Source organism: Lipotes vexillifer, unplaced genomic scaffold (genome assembly GCF_000442215.2).
Source record: "Lipotes vexillifer unplaced genomic scaffold, Lipotes_vexillifer_v1.1 scaffold4, whole genome shotgun sequence".
Classification (NCBI taxonomy): domain Eukaryota; kingdom Metazoa; phylum Chordata; class Mammalia; order Artiodactyla; family Lipotidae; genus Lipotes; species Lipotes vexillifer.
Genome location: NW_006785876.1, coordinates 6732609 through 6751918, shown reverse-complemented (window position 1 = coordinate 6751918; position 19310 = coordinate 6732609).

Here is a 19310-nt window from a genome sequence, read left to right as displayed (position 1 = left end):
AAAAAAAGTTACTTTTTATTAAAAATGTATTTTTATGTTAGCATATTAAGAGTTTGCTGTGATTTTTAAATTAATACACAAATATTTTTAAAGTTTCTCATTTTGTTTCTCATAGTAATAAAATAAATTTTAACTTACTTTTAATTAAAAATTAATAATAGTCACAGAAGCTCTTTGGAGTCCTCAATTTAAGATAGAGTTCTGAAAGCAAAAAGTTTTCATTATTTTATTAGCTGCCATTTGCAAAGCTTGGGCAATTTGCTCTCTTTTAATCCTCCCAGCAAACCTATCAGGAAGGTACCCCATTAATCTCCTCCCAGAGGCATAAACTAGGGCTCAAAATCATTAGCCACACAGCTTGCATGCTGTGCAGCTAGAATTTGAAGCTAGTTCTATCTGACCCCAAAATCAAACTTGAAGGAATCAGTAACCTCCTTGCATGCAATATACCTGTTGCTTTCCTGGACAGAGAGGTTGAAGCAGAGGTCAAGAAGACTGGATGAATTATTTGAGATGGCTCAGGCAGCTAAAAGCCAAGACCTTCTGCTGTCTGTTCTACTCCTCATAGGGACTTGTCCTTTCAAATGGCAATTCCTTTTGTGAGAAAGGAATGCCTTCAAATTCAAATGATACTATGAACCTGGTGGAGGTCTGTTCCCCTTATAACAGGCATTTCTAATAGCACAGTATGCAGACTTTGCTGAGCACTCAACAAGGAAGAAACGTTTGTCCAGTTATCACATTCTAAACTGCCAAAATACATGTGCATTGCCTTAAGTTTTTCAATTATGTTACAGGTCAGCTTGTGCATTTTATCTGTTCGACTCTCTTTTGTAAAACAATTACAATGGTAAAAACAAAGAAACTATTGAGTACTTAACTATGCGTCGGTCACCGAGAGGAAGACTTGATACCAAGGTCTCTCTGAATCCTCACAAGAATACTCCCAGGCTGGCAGTGGGGTGTCCTACCTGCTTTACAGATAAGGAGATGGGCTTGCCGAGGGGAAGCTACTTGCCTGAGGTCACCCAGCTAGTAAGTAGGCGGTGAGTCAAGTATCAGACCCAGGTCCGGGTGGTTCCCAGGCTAAGATTCTTAACCAGCATGCATTGCAAGATCCTAAAAGGCAATGTCAATCTGTCTGTGGAAAGGAGTTCCCCAAAGTAAACTTGAAGTAGCCCAGGTAAATTAGGAAAGGGTCACAATTTTATGGTCAGAGATTTTAAGGAAAAACCAAGTGATGCAACCTCTTCATGTAATAAGAAAACAGATACAATTCTTTAATTTTGTCCTTAGCTTAACCCTTCACTAACATCCAGCAGCTCGGAGTGTACAGAGAAAGGCAGTAAATTCCTCATCTGTATCCCAGTGTGCCAACTGTTTTGGTTTTAATTGTGTCAGGTGTGTCTTCCTTCTGCCTGGAGGTCCTTCCTTAGGTTTGAAAATATCATGATCACATCAACAGTGTGAGAGGTGGTGGGAGAGCTGAGGTTCCACATGTGTCAACAACAGATGTGCACGTCTCCTGGAGCACTGGAAAAAAGAGTAATAGGAGTTCCCTTAGGGCTGTGCTCCACGTGCCCCAGGAGGGGATAAGGACGAAAGCCTCTGTAATTTATATTGACTGCTGAGGTAACCAGGTGCTTTCAGCAAGCATTCCAGTTGCAAATTTGGGTTTTAACAACCTTCCCAACAACCTCTGGGGAGGGAGGGAGACAAAGAGGGAAGAGATATGGGAACATATATATATGTATAACTGACTCACTCTGTTATAAAGCAGAAACTAACACACCATTGTAAAGCAATTATACCCCAATAAAGATGTTAAAAAAATAAATAAATAAATAAAAAGTTCAGATGACTTATCCAGAATCATATAGTATCAAGGGACAGAACTGAAAAGCAAATTATATCAGCATGAAAAGGAATAGAAAGAAAGGTCAGTATAAACTCATCTGCAAAAAGGAGCTTTTAAAATGACAGGAGTTTCTTTCTTTCTTTTCTTTCTTCCTTCCTTCCTTCCTTCTGTTCTTTCTTTCCTTCTTTCCTTTCCTTCTTTCTTTCTATCACCCTTTACATATAAAATTACAGTTACACAACTTAGAAAGAAACAAAAAGGAGTAGGCAATCCAGATTTTTTTCAGTGGATGAGTGTTTTGCTTTCTAATTATTTCATCTCCTCGTTTTATATCAAGTCGTGTGTTGTCATCATTTCCTTGGCCCTTAATTTGCTATTCCTAATCTTCTGTGGGTTGGGAAACTAAAAGATAGATACATAGATAGATACATACATACATACATACATGGATAGATAAAAGAAATTGTGATATAACTCAATAGAACTTTTGAACTTTCTACAATAATGGAAATTTCTCTGTCCACTATCAACCGTAATTAATTTCAATTAAATTTAAATAGCCATGTGTGCCTAGGAGCTACTGTCCTGGACAACACAGGTCTTGAACAAGGTGCTAAATAAGAGTCAATAAAGACTCGTCTGAAGCTCAAGGGACACATATTTTGAAAACTCAGCAGCATTATTTTTTTTAATTTACTTCTGCCCTGATATGAGTGAATAATGAAGCCAGTGGAAGGACCCTCCAGCAAACCCAGGCATGGGAGGGGAGCTGGGCAATGATTTGGCTCAAGAAGGACAGTTCAGCCTTTGTGATCATGGAAGGAGGACAAGGGTGCAGAAGGTGAGAAGCAGGGAAGCTCAGTCAGGGGTGCGCCTGAGGCCAGGGGAGCCTGGAGAGAAAAGCTGCTCTTTTCAAGGAGCCCTTCCATCCTGGTCACTCAGGGCAGGAAACAGGGCAGACAGAACCTCGCGAGACACCCAGCACCAGCTCAGAGAGTCCCCTTAAGCGCAGCACACACGTGGCACCAGCCTGGATAATGACAGCATGTGAATGTGGGGTTTGGGCTTTTGTTTAATCCCCAGACTTGCTCACAATTTTTTTCCAACACGAGGCTTCAAGCGACCAGAATTGTCATCAACACTCTTCTCTGTCCCTACCCTAAGAGTCAAGGGCCATTCTAATGTCGTTGGGAAGGTTCAGGGTCTATGACCTGACTACATACCGGGTCTTCCAGGGCGTCTGTGTCCTGTAGGGGATACTTGGTGGCTTTCTGAGTAGGATGGAGCAGCCCCGCTTTCCGAAGGGAGTCCATCCATCCTTTGCAGCTTTGTCCCAGGTATTCCCTGGAGCTACAACAACCTCAGCAAGTTAGACCTCAAGGATCCCACACCAAATTCAAGGTCTATTGTGTTCAGAAATGGCATCTGTCCATCTCTGGGCAGGAAGAGAGGGCCTCAGTTCTGAACACTGACACACACATACGTCTTTCCCGGCCAAGGATAACAGTGCTTGTCTGCGACCTGCAGGTACGTGCCACTGACTAGCTCGCCCACCTACTCCCTCATGAAAGGGACAGCTTTGGCCTCAACCTCCCGTACTTAGGCACCAGGTCCTATTTCAGCATCAAATCTGTACAGTTCTTTTCTTTTTGAAATAAAGATATGCATAGATATCGAGTCATGTGTCTATTTAATAGAATATAAAAGCAATAACTGATCATTGAAGAAAATGTAAAAAAAATACAAGCAAAAACATTCCAAAGACCCCCATCCAAAGGCAACCTCAGTTACCGTTCGTTTGCCTGCCATTTCTCTTTGCACAGAGTGTTTCCCCTCTTGACCTAGTTGTAAGCATTTTATAATCAGTATCTTGGTTTTTGTTCCATCGTGAGCTTTTCTTGTAATCATACAGATTTAGCAAACATCACTTGTAATGTCTGCAGGGCATCCCGTTAAGAAGAGCTACCATATCCGCTTACTCATTCCCCTCTTGAAAGACATTTTTTTCTAGCATTGCCCATTTCTAAATTATGATAGCAAATGACTCTGTGTGCAAAGGTTTGCCCCCGACCCACACCAGTTTTGGGAAACTCTCCTTAGGATGGAATCATAGAAGAGGAATTTCTGAGTCCAGGGTCTGGAAGACGGGAAGCCAAGGTCCAGGGTGGACCAGAGCCAAGTTTATGAGACAATAATCTTGACCTTCTTGGCATTCCAGCTCCCAAACACAAGACCTACTGCTACAGGATTATCTGCGTATTTATTTAAAACCCAGGCTCCTGACAGTTGCTAGGTGATTGCTTGATAATCACTGCTTCTGATCGACTGGAACTCCAGGCAGGAACACATTTTGGAGAAGGTCTTCCTGAGCTTTCTGTTTATCTGTTGCTATTAAAACTGCAGACAACAGGGACTTCCCTGGTGGTCCAGTGGTTAAGACTCCTCACTTCCACTGCACGGGGCACGGGTTCGGTCCCTGGTCGGAGAACTAAGATCCCACATGCCGCATGGCAAGGCCAAAAAAAAAAAAAAGAAAGAAAGAAAGGAAACTGCAGACAATAGGCCTATTCTTAACCCTTGCCTCTTGGCAGGGGGAAAAACACATAACAGCAATCAGTTCATTTCCTAGTTCCTTTTTTGAAGTATTCACTTAAAATTTTTTTTAAATCGTCCCACATAAAGATATGGAAATTGAGATCCCACTGATTAAAAGTCCTGCCTTTACCTTACATGACCTTTGAAAGTTAGCCCTTCCCCATGCGGACTTTTATTCCTTTTATTCAGTATTTCCCTTGCTGAGCCCATCTACAAGTCCCACTGCTAGCACTCTGGAGTCTTTTTACTGGAAGACACGGAGAGGGTCTCATCAGTTTTAATCATGAACCTCAAGGAGGTAACTGGAATTTTAGTCATAGAACATTACACATCCACCAAAGGAAAAGTGTTTGGGATTTGCTGATGGGATCCTCCAAGGAGGAAAAGTGAACCTGGCTCAAACCCAAGATGTGCAAAGAACACTTAAAACTCTTCCATCTCCCTGAACCCAAGCCTGCTCCTTCGGTGTTCTTTTACTAGGAACAATGAATTCACATAAAACAAAACTGAGAAATAAAGACAGAGGCAGAAACCAAGTCAAAAGCAGAAACCAATTTTGGAGCACGCAGGACTTCAGGGTGAGCTGGGTGTGATCCCAGAGGCTGCCACCCAGTGGAGTTCGAGGGAAGCATCTTGCCTGCCGCATCCTGGCCCCGCGTCAAAAGGGCTTTCTCAGAGGAGGCGCTGAAAAGGTGTCCGGGTATTAATTTGTCTGTTGTGAGAGGTTTTAGTGCAGCTGTAAATCACTGCAAATCACAAACAGGGCCTCCACGGAGGTATCCCTGAGCGGCTTGAGCTTGGTGAGGCCTGAAAAGAAGAAACTTCCGTCCATCGCAGGAGGGGTCGGGCGACAGACTACAGGCCAGTGTTAATCACCTGATGTGGTTAAAAGGCAATGGCTCTGGTCCCACAAAATCACCCCACAAAAGTGAACCTGGCATGTGTAGTGTTTTGGTAGTTGAGAGATTTTTAAGGAAGTGTTTCTCAAAAGTTAAGATGTGTTGAGACTCAGCGGCTGTGGTTCAAGGTTAAAAGGCCCGGGTCAGGGAAGGGCCATATTCAGTTGTCTGGGACAGGCTTCCTTTTTATATTAGACAAGCAATCAGCCAAATCCAGAGAGAGAAGTTGAGAGGCTGGCCATTGAGATGGGGACCTGGCCGGGTCATGGGTGTCACCTTAAAGTAAAACAGTTCCCTAGAGTTTGAAGTTGCTTCACGCAAGTCTTCAATGATACTCAGGCCGGTGCATGGCCTGGTACGATGAACCCACCCCAGGGTCCATTCTCTAGTATTCACAGATGAAGAGAACAGAGGTCGAGGCAGAACAGCAGGAAGCAAGTGCTTGTGATAAAGCTTATTTTCTAACTCTCTATTATTAAGATGCCCCTTCTCTTTAGAGTGGGTAAGAAAGGCTGGAAATCCCAGGTCCAATCGCCAATGATCCCAAGGGTGGTTCAGGAGTCTGTGATGTTAACCAGCCCCCTTCCCCATCACATGATTCTGATATCCGTGGTTGAGGACCCGTTGTGACCAGGACTCCCCAGAGCACCAAGCGTGGCTCCACTCGTGGCCCCAACATAACACTTTCAGAGGCAAGCAACCCTCAGTTAAGCTCTGTGCTCCTAGGGTGAAAAGGCCATGGTTTCTCGGCCCTTCTTTTGGAATGAATCACAGAAGGAGGACTCTGCATTTATTCTTTGCAAGTACAAGCCAGTGACTCAATTCTGGCAGCAGCATTCTTGTAAGATGGCCTTTGGGGGCCCCATGAGCAAAAGATGTAGTCAAATGCACTAATTCAGCTAGCTGACTGGGGCCACACCTCCCCCTCAGGGTGAACCTTATCAATCATATTATCATTCCCAAATACTTACCCTCCCCTCCTCATTCCATCAGAGCTGCAACCAAGTAATATGACATAAAAAGAAAGAAGTGTTTATTGTTTTAAACCATTGAGCTGTTGGGGGTGTTTTTTTTACTGCAGCAAAAGCTGCTTGACACACACAGCTCTGCTCCTTGTTAGACACAGGAATGTAGGATTTTCTTTCACCCAACATACTTCTTTTAGACACCTACTCTGTGCAAGGCATCATTCAAGGATAAATGTACAAACCTTACAAATATAGCATCTGACCACTCCCTGCCATTCAGCGTTAGCCCCTTCTGCTACAGAAACAAATTATGTCATTCCTACTCAGAGTCCTTCAATGGTTCTCCGGTCAATTTAAAATTAAAGCCCAAGTCCTTTATGATGGCCTGCAGGGCCCCACAGGGTCTGGCTCTCGTCTCCTCTGTGACCTCATTTTCTACCACCCCTCCATCAACCACTTCTGCTGCCACCCTGGCTTCCTTGCTGTTCCTGAAACATGCCAAATGTGTCCCTGCCTCAGGGCCTTTGCACTTGCTGTTCTTTCTCCCTTGACTCTTGTTCCCCAAGATACCACAGGGCTCACTCCCTCCCCTCCTTTAAGTCTTTGCACAAGTGTCACCTCTTCACCGAAGCCTGCTTTGACCACCCATTTGAATTGAACCTTCCTCCTTTGCTCTCTGGTACCCCTTCCCTGCCATAACTCGCTCCTTCGCATATATCACCGTCTAAGTAGTTCTCAGAGCATGGTGCAACGATCCTGAAGGTCTCCAAGACACGTTCAAACTAGTTTCATGATAATACGAAGATGCTATTTGCCCTTTTCCCTGTGTTGACATTTGCACCGATGGTACAAAGGCAGTGGGGGTAAAACGCTGGCACCTTGGCGTGAATTGGGTTAGGCACACCAAACTGTACCTTTGGTCACTGTGTCCTTCACTGCCACACTCACAATAGAAAAGGCACTAGTTTCACCTAAGAATGTCCCTGAGGAAAGGGTGTAGATTATTAATTCTATTAAATCTTGACCCCTGAGCACATGTCTTTCTAATATTCTGAGGAATATGCGCAAAGCCCTTCTGTTACCTATCAAGGTATGATTTTTTGTCTCAAGGAAAAGTATTCATGTGATTGTTTGAGTTACAGGCTGAATCAGCTGCTTCTTTCATGGACTACATTTCACTCGAAAGAAGGACTGACAGAAAAATTATGATCATTCCGACTTGGGCATTTGACAGATATTTTCTGGAAAACAATTGGTATTTGCTGCCAAAGATAAAATACTGGCTTTCAAGCAAAAATTAAAATTTTTGGAAGACTTGTATCTGTCACTTCCCAAAACTTGAAGACTTTTCTGATGAGTTTGAAGATGACATGCATAAATGTGATTTTGGTATTGGATCATGAAAGGTATGAACGTTAGGAAGAATCTGCATAATGGGTTGGTGAACCCATTCTTTGCAAATGATCAATTCGTAAGGCGTGGGTAAAAGACCCATTCAAAGTCCAAGGTAGACCAACAGATTTTAATGAAATAGAGTATTGATATGGTTTCAGATTCGACACTGCAACCAACATTTAAGAGACTACTACTTGTTGAGTTCTGATGAGTCTCAGAGAAGGATATCCACAGTTCAAAGGCTATTCAAATACTCCTCCTTTTTCTAACTACCTATCTGTGTGAGGTCAGATTTTTCTCCGTCTACTTCAGCCAAAGCAACACATCAGCACAGATTGAATGCAGAAGCAGATATGAGAATCCAGCCGTCTCCCACTTCAATCAGAAAATAAAGAGATCTGGGACTTCCCTGTTGGTCTAGTGGTTAAGACTTCGCCTTCCAGTGCAGGGGGTACGGGTTCAATCCCTGGTCGGGGAGCTAAGATCCCGCATGCCTTGGGGCCAAAAAACCGAAGCATAAAACAGAAGAAATATTGTAACAAATTCAATAAAGACTTAAAGAAAAAGAATGGTCCGCATCAAAAAAATCTTAAAAAAAAAAAAAAGAAAGAGATCTGCCAAAATGTCAAACATGCCACTCTTCCTCTAAATTTCCGTTTTCTAAAAAATAGCAATTTTTCACTAGATATATGTTATTTATCCTAAAATGTCATGAGCATATTGTTACCTTTAAATTTTCATATGTGAATATTTTTGGTTGCTCAGTTTTGATTTCTAGTATTGTAAATTTCAATAGCGATAACCTACATAGAAAAAAAGTTCTTTGAGATCCTCAATAATTTTTAAGGATAGATGGGGGTTTTGAGACCAGAAAGTTTGAGAACTGCTGCTACATATAACTTCTTAGTTATTTTTTGTCTTCCTCTTTTATAATGGAAACTGCACTAAGGCAGGGGCTGTTTTCTGTCTTGTTCACTATCCCCAGAGGTTAGAAAAGTGCCTGGTATTAGTAGGCAGTCGGTAAAGATCTGTTGAATGAATGAATGAATGAATGCTCCCCAGCCATCCCTCCACTCCTATGAACATGGCTGTGGCACGGTCCACAAGGCCTAGCTAAGGCTCCATACCCACCCATCTGCTGTAAGATATTTTCCAACTTCCTGCCCTCTCCGAACAAAACCATTCTCGCCCCACTGAACCATTCTGAACTCCCACTCCACCGACCTGTCTCACTCATCCTGACCCCAAGGCCACCCCTTGCCTTGTCTGTGTGCATCCACTTATCGTGCCACCAGCCTGCAAGATCCCAGAGTATCGTGTCATGATCCCCTATGTCTTCCTCAGCTTGAAACCCAGAGCCTAGCACTGAAGAAATGCTGTTGAAGTGAAGAGATGCTTTTTAAATGAGTGAATGATATACCACAGGAGCATCCTTTCACATGAATCAGCACATGTGTACAAACACGCAGAAGATCCAGCAGCCAATCAAAACCTTTCTCCAGTACTGCCTGGATCCCCCACATTTCTGTACCTATAGCTCAACCCTTGACTCTCTCCTGAAGGTTCTCTGGCTGACCCTCACTGGCCCATGCACCAGCGCTAGTATCCAGGCTTCTGCCTTCTGGCCACAGGTCCAGGCATTGTTCCCTTGCAGGAGTCCTTGCCTTGGTGATAACAGTAGCATTTCTTGAGCATCTAGTATGTATCACTCATAGATATATATAATCCCCCCAGAGCTTCCAACAACCTAACTAGGAAGAACCAAAAGGAGCTAAGGGCCGTGTCTAATTAATTTGTTGTATCGCCAGCCCCCGGCACAGTGCCTGGTACACAGTATGTGCTCAACCAGTATTTAGAGAATAAATGGATTAATGAATGAGTCCCACCCCATTTTACAGATGAGCAAACTGAGCCTCCTCAAGGGTAGGCATCCCATCCATCATGTGATCCTCTCTCCAAATATTCAGGGCTGCCAATGGTATACACCTGGCTTTGCCCCCACAAGCCTCTCTACCCAGTTGGACAAACCCAGTTTTCAGGTCACAGACCCTCCTGGTCCTAGCTCATCCCAATGTTCATTCAGGAACAATCTCTCACTGGCAGCCACCTGAGACAAGGCACCTCAGGCCTCCCAACCCTGCCATCCTTGGCCGAACAAGCAGGTGTGTTTTCGAGGTGCATTAAACCTCTTGCATGAAATCTCTTGATCTCAGCTTGGTCCAGACCAGGGACTAATACCACCAGGACCAGCTTGCAATGCAGAGAGCAGCAAGCTGACCACAGGAAGCCATCCTGCTTTGGATGAGAATGAAGCTGAGAGCCCTTCTTGCAGCAACTCCTCAGCTTCCGCTGCTGGGGGAAGAAACGTGAAGAAGGCAGTCGGCGAAAGGCAGGCTGTGACCTACACACTCAAAACGCACCCGTGGCTACCGCTTTTTGCTGGAACGTAATAGACACGTGACCTGGCCAAGCCTAGGGTGGCTTGCTCTCTGAGGGCTTCTAAGAGCTGCACTTGACCAGACGAAACAGAGCTGGGAAGGAGCTAGGAAGTCCAAGGTGGGCCTCCCTCCCCCGTGCCCAGGTGCCCTGGGGAGCTGGCCATAACCATCCTCTGCTCAGTTATTGCCACTTACAGCACAGGGAGCACGTGTGCCATTGTCAGAGCTGGCCGTGCGTCAGTGAAGGAGCGCCAGGGCCCCAGGAGGGATTGGAAGGCCCGGGCCTGTGTGTCGCCAAGTTCAAGGGACAGTAACTACTTAGCGATGGGGGAGGAGACACAAGAGGACCGGGCCCTTCCCAGCAACTTCCCTAGACAACAGAATGGCTGTGGTGCCTTCATCAAAAAAAATTTCTTGCTTTATCACTTGAAAAGTGATACACTTGGGCTTCCCTGGTGGTGCAGTGGTTAAGAATCCACCTGTCAATGCAGGGGACACGGGTTCAATCCCTGGTCCGGGAAGATCCCACATGCCGTGGGGCAACTAAGCCCATGCACCACAACTACTGAGCCTGTGCTCTAGAGCCCACGAGCCACAACTACTGAGCCTGCGTGCCACAACTACTGAAGCCCACGCGCCTAGAGCCCGTGCTCTGCAACAAGAGAAGCCACCACAATGAGAAGCCCGCGCACCACAACGAAGAGTAGCCCCACTCCCCGCAACTAGAGAAAGCCCGCGCACAGCAGTGAAGACCCGACACAGCCAAAAATAAATTCATTAATTAATTAAGTTTTTTTAAAAGTGATACATTTTTAAAGTAGAAAATTTGACTAATACATAAAAGCACTAAGAAGAAAACTAAAATCACCTGTAACCCCACCCACGACCTAGCTTGTGAACATTTTTTACAAATCCTCCAGTTTCTTCTACACGTATCTTTATTTTGTAACATATTGATCTCATAACGTTCAGACTGTTTTGTAAACGGGTTTTCCACCAAGCACTGCATGGTAAACATTTTCTTCATCACAGTAAATAAGATTTTGCTATCTTAAAAGCATAGAGTAGTCCATCATCATCTGGAATTTATTGAGACATAAATTTTTTTTTAACTCTGCCCTCTCATTGAACATTTTCACTTTTCTAAACAATGTGCTGAAGATCTTAAACCTAAATTGGGCACTTCAATTATTTCCTTAGAAGGGTGACTAGAAATGGAATTATTGGGTCAAAAGGTGTACACATCTTTATGTTTTTAAAACAGACATATTGGGCTTCCCTGGGACTGCGGTGGTTGAGAGTCCGCCTGCCGATGCAGGGGACGCAGGTTCGTGCCCCGGTCCGGGAAGATCCCACATGCCGCGGAGCGGCTGGGCCCGTGAGCCATGGCCGCTGGGGCTGCGCGTCTGGAGCCTGTGCTCCGCCACGGGAGAGGCCACAACAGTGAGAGGCCCACGTACTGCAAAAAACAAAAACAAAAACAAAAAACAAAACAAAAAAACAGACATATTGAGGTATAACTGACATACAGTAAGTTGCACGTATTTAAAGTTCTGTAATTTTTGACATAGGTCCACACCCATGAAACCATTGCCATAATCAAGGTAATGAACATGTCCGTCACCCTCGTAAGTTTCTCTGTGCCCCTTTGTCATCTCTTCCTCTCTCCACTCTCCCCCTCCCCAGCACCACTGTTCTGTTTTCTGTCACTGCAGAGTAGTTAGCATTTTCTAGCTATTTATGCAAATGCATCAGACAGTATGGACATTTTTTCCCTCTCCCTTCTTTAATTCATTCACATTGTTGCACATATCCATAGCTCCTTCCTTTTTATTGCTGAGTAGTATTCCACACACGCTTTTAACATTCTTGATACATACCATCAAATGAAATGGTCTGTGGGGATCTTCTTGAGGCCCTCCATCTTAACAGTACAGTGATTTGGAGTTGATCACCCCTGAAAAGCTAGCACTGAAATGCCACTTGTCCCAAGAACACCATTCTGCCACCTGAACTGCCTGGCCTCCAACACGAATTACCAGAAACAAATTTAAAAAGCCAAGGAAACATGCAGGAGCAGAAGAGCTGGGGAGGGCAGCCGTGGGTTCTTGGGGTCCTGATGGTTCACACCTCAGCCCTCCAAGCCCAGAAGGGACTGGTCTCCTGGATACTGCACTGCTGGCAGGAACCTGCACTAAATCAGCCTCTGATTGCTGGCAGTAATGGGCATTCATGAACAGGGCTCTGGGCCAATACAGACCACACCAACAAGTGTTGGGGGCTGCATCTGCTCTCCCTGTAACCATGCATGAACATTCTATTGATACAGACAAATCTAACTATAAAATAGCAAAAAAACAAACAGCAAACAAACAAACAGTATTTGCTTTGCTACTAGACTGTAAAACCGCTGGAGGGTAGAATCTATGGCTGACTCATCTTTCTCCAAAGCCTCTCACTCTGGTAAATTCTCAATACACTTTCTCAAACGCTGTGGCCTACATGTTCTTTGAAATAGCTCAGGTGCTGCCCGGCACCACAGAGACAGAAATCAGATGACCGCAGGGCAGACCAGCTGGGGGCTGCTATATTCGGGAAGGCTGTGTCCTTGAGTAGCTGTGATGGTTAATTTCATGGGTCACACATCAACGTGTTCATAATAAAAGCAAGAGGAATGCTCATGACAGTTTCAGTTTTCATTTCTGTAACTGATCACTAGTCATAGCTACTGTTTATAATTACCTTCTCCCACTACCGCTCTGTACTCCCTTTGCCACCCGCAAGCACCTCAGCTGGTTGTGATTCTTTACCTGGTGGGATGACCCAAACCTTCATTCCTAAAGGGTCTGAGTCATTAGTAGTCCTGCCTGGATTGGGTTGTTGTAGTTTTCCATTGACCTTAATCACAGGACATGGAAGTACTAAGAGACTAAATTCATGGGCATGGAATAATCCAGGGCACGGAATACTAAGCCCTAAGGGATCTCCTATATTTCAGACACACTCTTCCTTACCTTCACTATGGAGGAGCAGTCCTATTTCCCCTTGGGAGTCAGGTTCAATCACCCCAAACAACACTATAACTCACTATAACTCTGTACCTGTTGATTCAGAGGAAGGAGGAAGCCAGAGTGGCTGGGTGGCTGTCTTAACTTCCAGTTCAGTGGAATCATTATTGTGTGTCTCCCACTGAAAGCCTTCCTCCTTCTGAAACTAAGACCTCTGAGCCAGCAGAGCATAACGTCACAGGAACGGAGAGCAAAAACTTTGATGGTGGGTCACTAGGGGTGTAGCCTTTTCCCCACTCCCCTCCCACAAGCTTCTCTGCTTCCTTCAACATACAGCCCCATGTATTCTCTTTAAAGCCACTTTTGACCTCTCCAGCTGGAGTCAGTCACTACCTCTGTCCCCCTTGTTTTCCATTTTATTGAAATTATTTGTTTATTCATTCGAAGAGTTTATTGGGAGTCTCCCATGTGCCAAGCACCCTGGCCCTTCCCCACATGGAGTCCAGAGTCTAGGGAAGCCAAAGACACTGAAGACAACTTATCTGACCATATGTTAGGAGAAATGATGGAAATGTACCAGGGGTACCACGGGCCCACTGAGGAAAGACGCCTGTCATGGGGTGGGCAGGGAAATAACAAAGGCTTTCTGGAGGAGCTGGGCCCTAAAATAAGCCTTAAAGAATGACTAGGAGTTATTCTCTTCAGTAGCTCATAATAGCAGTTATCCTGCGTGACAAAGGAGGCAGGGGGCAGGGAGCAAAGGCAGAGAGGTGGTGGGGTGGAGGATGGGTGCAGAAGGAAAGGTCAAAACACTTACCCAGGGCTTCCCTGGTGGTGCAGTGGTTGAGAGTCTGCCTGCCGATGCAAGGGACATGGGTTCGTGCCCCGGTCCGGGAAGATCCCACATGCCGCGGAGCGGCTGGACCCGTGAGCCATGGCCGCTGAGCCTGCGCGTCCGGAGCCTGTGCTCCGCAATGGGAAAGGCCACAACAGTGAGAGCCCCGCGTACCGCAAAAAAACCAAAAAACAAACAAACAAACAAAAAAAACACTTACCCACCAGGAGGGCCAGAGGCCAATGCAAAGGGCTGAACGGTCAGTCTGGTGGTCAGGAGCATCTACTAAGGGACAAAGCTGGAGAGGTACCAGCCAGGGCACCAGGGGCTTTGTACTCCATGGTAAGTGGGCCAAAGGGAGCCGTCTGAAAGCTCGGCTAAGTGACTTAGAAGGTATATTTTAGGCAAATCACTCATACATCAGGGTGGGAAAGCAATGAAGGAGGGTGAGACCAAATCAGACAGACTGGCTATGAGGAAATTGCAATAATCAACAAAAGAGGTATGAAGGACCTAACCTAGGGGAGTCTTGGATGGGATGCAGGAGTAGAGATGAGTATGATGAACGTTTCGAAGGTAAAAATGGATAAGACTCTGTGTTTGATTGCAGTGTGGAGGCAAAGGAGAGGGAGACTCTCAGGTTTCTAAAGTGGCTCGAGTGTGGATGGTCTGTCACCTTCAGCCAGGACAGATCTGTACTTTATTCACCTCTCCAACCTCAGAGGCCATTAGAATGTCTGAGACATAGCCAGTGCTTAAAGTTATTTCCGAATGAACGAATGCATCAGTCAGGAATAGGGCCACGGTTTTACCTCAGTGTCCAACTCCAAGGGGACATCTACACAGAGTGCAAAGTGAATAGTGCCCTGGAATTGGACAGCTGGAGGCCCTGCCCAGAGACCCTTGGCTTGAGGATGGTCCCCTGTCGCAATAGCCTGAGCTTCACAGGGGAACATGCTAAATGAGGACTCGCTACAGCAAGGAATGGAAGAAGCCAAATAACCATAAGTGAAGGTGACTTAGATCCTTGTCACTTTCAAGCTATTGACAGCTTATCAGGTCTATGTGAGCAGAATCCCAGGAGCTTGACCTAGAGAGAGAGGAAAGGATTTGGAGAATTTAGTCAGCGAAAGGGACTGAACGTGGACAAGATCCATGTTTACAAAGTCAAGAGGTGGTCCCCCATCTTCTTAGTATAAAGAGGTTATTGGAGGTCACCTAAATGGAAACTCTAATTCCTGTAAAAGGGACCACATAAAATTGCTGAGAGGAGGAAAGATCAAAGACTACAATAGATTTTTTAAAGTGTTCAGTTGATGATGCCAGAAGTTATTGGGTATTTGTACAGGATGGGAGAGTTGAGTGTTTTTACCCTCCATCCCTTCTCTTTTTGTCTTGGTTGAGGACTCCTCCATGGGCTTTATGGATTCCCACTGGGAGCTGTCTTAACCAAGTGTCCTTGAGCAAGCTTTCCATCTCTCATTCTTCAGATCCCTCCTGGTAGAACAGTCACAGTAATACCAACCTTGGAGGACTTCTATAGGGTCAAGTAAGATCCTACACATAGTATGTGCTCACTAAATGTCAGAGTTTATTCTCAGAGGCAGAATCCCATCATTAACTTAGAACAGATCAACCTTTCTGAGTTTCCCCACAAAAAGGCATGACCATGTTTTGTGAGAATTCAATGAGATAATGGAGCGCTTTGTACCCTGGGAAGAATTTTCTAAAGAATAAAATGGTGACTGTTGAGTGGGAATGAGGAAGGAAATTCAGGCCCCCAATCCTCCTGGAGACAGTGAGGATTTTCACTCAGAGAGTGCAAAGTTTTGTCTTTCACTCAAGACCTGTGATTCAGATCAGGGATCTGCACACTGGGTTCCTTGAGGGCTGGGCTTGGAATCTCCCTCCAGGACCACCCAGGAGTCTGAGCAGCCACGGGACGCCTGCAGCTTGTTGACTTAAGAATATGAACCATTGGAATGTACTACACCTGTCTGGACTGGCTACCTAGCCTTTTAGTCCTTCAAGGTGTTTAATTTAATCTGCAGAACTCTATACAGGGGACCCTCATTGCCTCTGAGGTTACTGCTTGCTTTTGTAACATCAGGCTTGGAAGTTATAAAATTGCAGAGTGCGGGTAAAATACCAAGCCCCTAACATTGTTTTGACCACCTACCAACTCTGTGGTCCTGAGCAGATCATTTCACTTCTCTAAGCCTCAGTTTCCTGGCCTATAATATGGGGCTTCGAATACCTGTTTATCTCGCAAGGTTAGGAGGATCAAGAAAATATTTTGTGCAGTATAAACAATTATATAAAATAAATATATGAAATTTTTCTGTTCATTTCTGCTATATTAGTTAGGTTAGGTGACACTATGCTCCAAGAATACAACAAAGAGTCATCTCTTGTTTAGTTAAATTTAAATGTGGATTGGGTGGCTCTGGAGGGCAACTTTCCTCCATGCAGTGATTCAGGGATCCAGGCTGCCTCCATCTTGAGATGCTAACACCTCAACATCTGGCCTCCTGTATTGTGGAAGAGTAAGAGATGGATGGTGACCCATCCAGGATGTTATCAAAGGTCATGCTTGGGGTGGCTGTACATCACTTCTGTCCACATCCTATTGTCAGAAACCAATCATCTGGCCCCAATGTAACTGGAAGCGAGAGTGAGAAATTTAGGGGAGCCCATGAACTAATTGGTGAGTACCACTATCTCTGCTACTTCTGCACTAATGACAATGAATTCACATGTTAAGAAAAATGCAGGACAAAATCCAAAGATCTTAGAATCAGGCAAGGCTGGATCCAAATCTAAGCTTTGTTGCTCACTAGCTGTATGAGCTAGTTTGCTCAAGTTTTCAGAACCTCAGTTTCCTTACCAGCAAAGTGATTCAGATGTATATTCTTTTTCAGGTTCTTTTACATTATATGTCATTACAAGATATTGAATATAGTTCCCTGTGCTATACAGTATGTCCTTGTTGTGATATGTCTTTAGAATGTACTTTCACGCATTTGTTCTAAGCACTTTCTTCAAATGAGGACAAAGTGGGTACCAGAGTGTGCTACTGAGAATTACAGATTCAATATCTTGTAATAACCTACAATGGAAAATAATCTGATATACATGTATATATACACATATATATATACCTATATACAAAACTGAATCATTTTGCTGTACACCTGAAAGTAACCCAATACTGTAAATCAAATACACTTCAATTTTTTAAAAAATTACAGTAAGCTACAAGTAAGAGAAGCCTGAGAAACAGGAACATAAATAACTTAGAAGTCTCATTTTTCCTCATGTAACTAGAAGTCCACAAAGAAGGCTTTCTCAGCATTAGTCCTGTGGCCATACTCTCAGAGACCCAGGCCCTTTCTGTCTTCTCCCTCAGCCATTCTTATATTGTGCTGTCACCTCAGCATCACATTCTCACTCCAGGCAGGAAGAAGGAGTAGGACAAAGGGGGTCCCCACCACCCCTTCAAGGAGTGCCACTCAATGTTTCATTTGTTTCTCATTGGCCAAAGGAGTGTCACATGACAACCGCTTTCTGCAGGGAAGCTGAGAAATGTAGGTTTTTAGCTAGGCACGTGGTTCTGATAGTAAGGAAGAAAGGAGGAATGGATATTGGGTAGATACCTAGCAGTGTAGACCAGATGATTGACACAAGGGATAAAGGAGTGACAAAAAGTCTAAGGGGTAAATCCTCATATCAATCATCTACATCCACAGTAATGCTGGTGCTACTGACCAGGGTCCTTGGACTCCTTAATCAATAGAAATTGATAAGAGGCCAGATGAGGAATTCAGGGAAGGTTTTTATTTTGTTTTGTTTTGTTTATAAATTTGTAAATTTATTTGTTTGTTTGTTTGTTTGCTTTTGTCTGCGTTGGGTCTCCATTGCCACGCACGGGCTTTCTCTAGTTGCGGCGAGCGGGGGCTACTCTTCGTTGCGGTGTGCGGGCTTCTCATTGCGGTGGCTTCTCTTGTTGCAGAACATGGGCCCTAAGCACACAGGCTTCAGTAACTGTGGCACATGGGCTCAGTAGTTGTGGCCTGCGGGCTCTAGAGTGCAGGCTCAGTAGTCGTGGCGCCATGTGGGATCTTCCAGGACCAGGGCTGGAACCCGTGTCCCCTGCATTGGCAGGCAGATTCTTAACCACTGTGCCACCAGGGAAGCCCCAGGCAAGGTTTTATTGGGGCTTGTGCTGCAGCACAAGGGAATAAAAACAAGTAACAAGTACCCTTGCTCGCTACCTGTGGTGGGGGGGTGGCGAGCTGGTCCCTTAAATGGGGTGAGGGTAGGGGTGGATCAGTGGGTCGGGCCAGAGAGGTAGCTTAGGTGGTCTGCCCACCCCTTTGGTGGTGCTGTGTGCAGGGATGATGCTCAGTACCCTACTTTTGCTCCAGGCACCTCAGAAGTGGCAGCTGGGTTTTGGACTTTTTGTATCTTATTGTTCAAAATTTGCCCCACCTGCACATGCCTGCATTAATTTTTAGTCCTTTATTTGTATTCTGTTGCTTGAGGAGATGTTTATCTAGGTTCAAGCACTGCAGTAAAGAGTCCCAGGTCCCAGCCTGTCTCACTGCCTTGCCATCACTAAGCCTCAGTGACATGCAAGAATAAACATCTAGGGTCAGCTGGGGGTCAGCTAAGAGACTCTGCTAATCTAGGCTGGGCTAACTCATGTGTCTGGGAGTTGGCTGACTGTTGGCTGATCTAGACTGGCCTCAGCTGGGACAACTGGGATGATCTGGCTCTACTCCTCAGTGTCTCCTCCTCCAACAGGTTAGCTTGAGCATGTTTCCATGGCAATGAGAGGCACAAGAGAGCAAGAGGAAACATGCAAGGCCTCCTGGGATCTAGGTTTGGAGCCAATGCACATCACTTCCACTTTATCCTTTTGGCCAAAACAAGTTCATGACTAAGCCCAGATGTAGCCTTGGAGGTCAATGCAAAGTTATATGGCAAAGGCATGGATACAGGAAGGATGAAGAATTAGGATCATTTTGACAGTCTTCCCCATCCCCCTCCACGGGCCATGGGTCCTCAGACCTAGGGGTTAAAAGTGGAACTAAGTGGCTAAAAAGTATTCTCTAGGCAGTAGTTTTCGTCACATTCACACTCATCCACAAGTCTGCTGATAGAAGAGTACATCCAAGCGGCACAATCACTTTATTTCCTATAGCTCATTTGGGGAGTTAAATGTTTTCCCAGGAAGTAGAGAGAGAATGTCAGAACTTATGAGGGGTGGAAGAGCCAGGACGACAAAAGCGGCATCAGGGTGAGAAGGGGA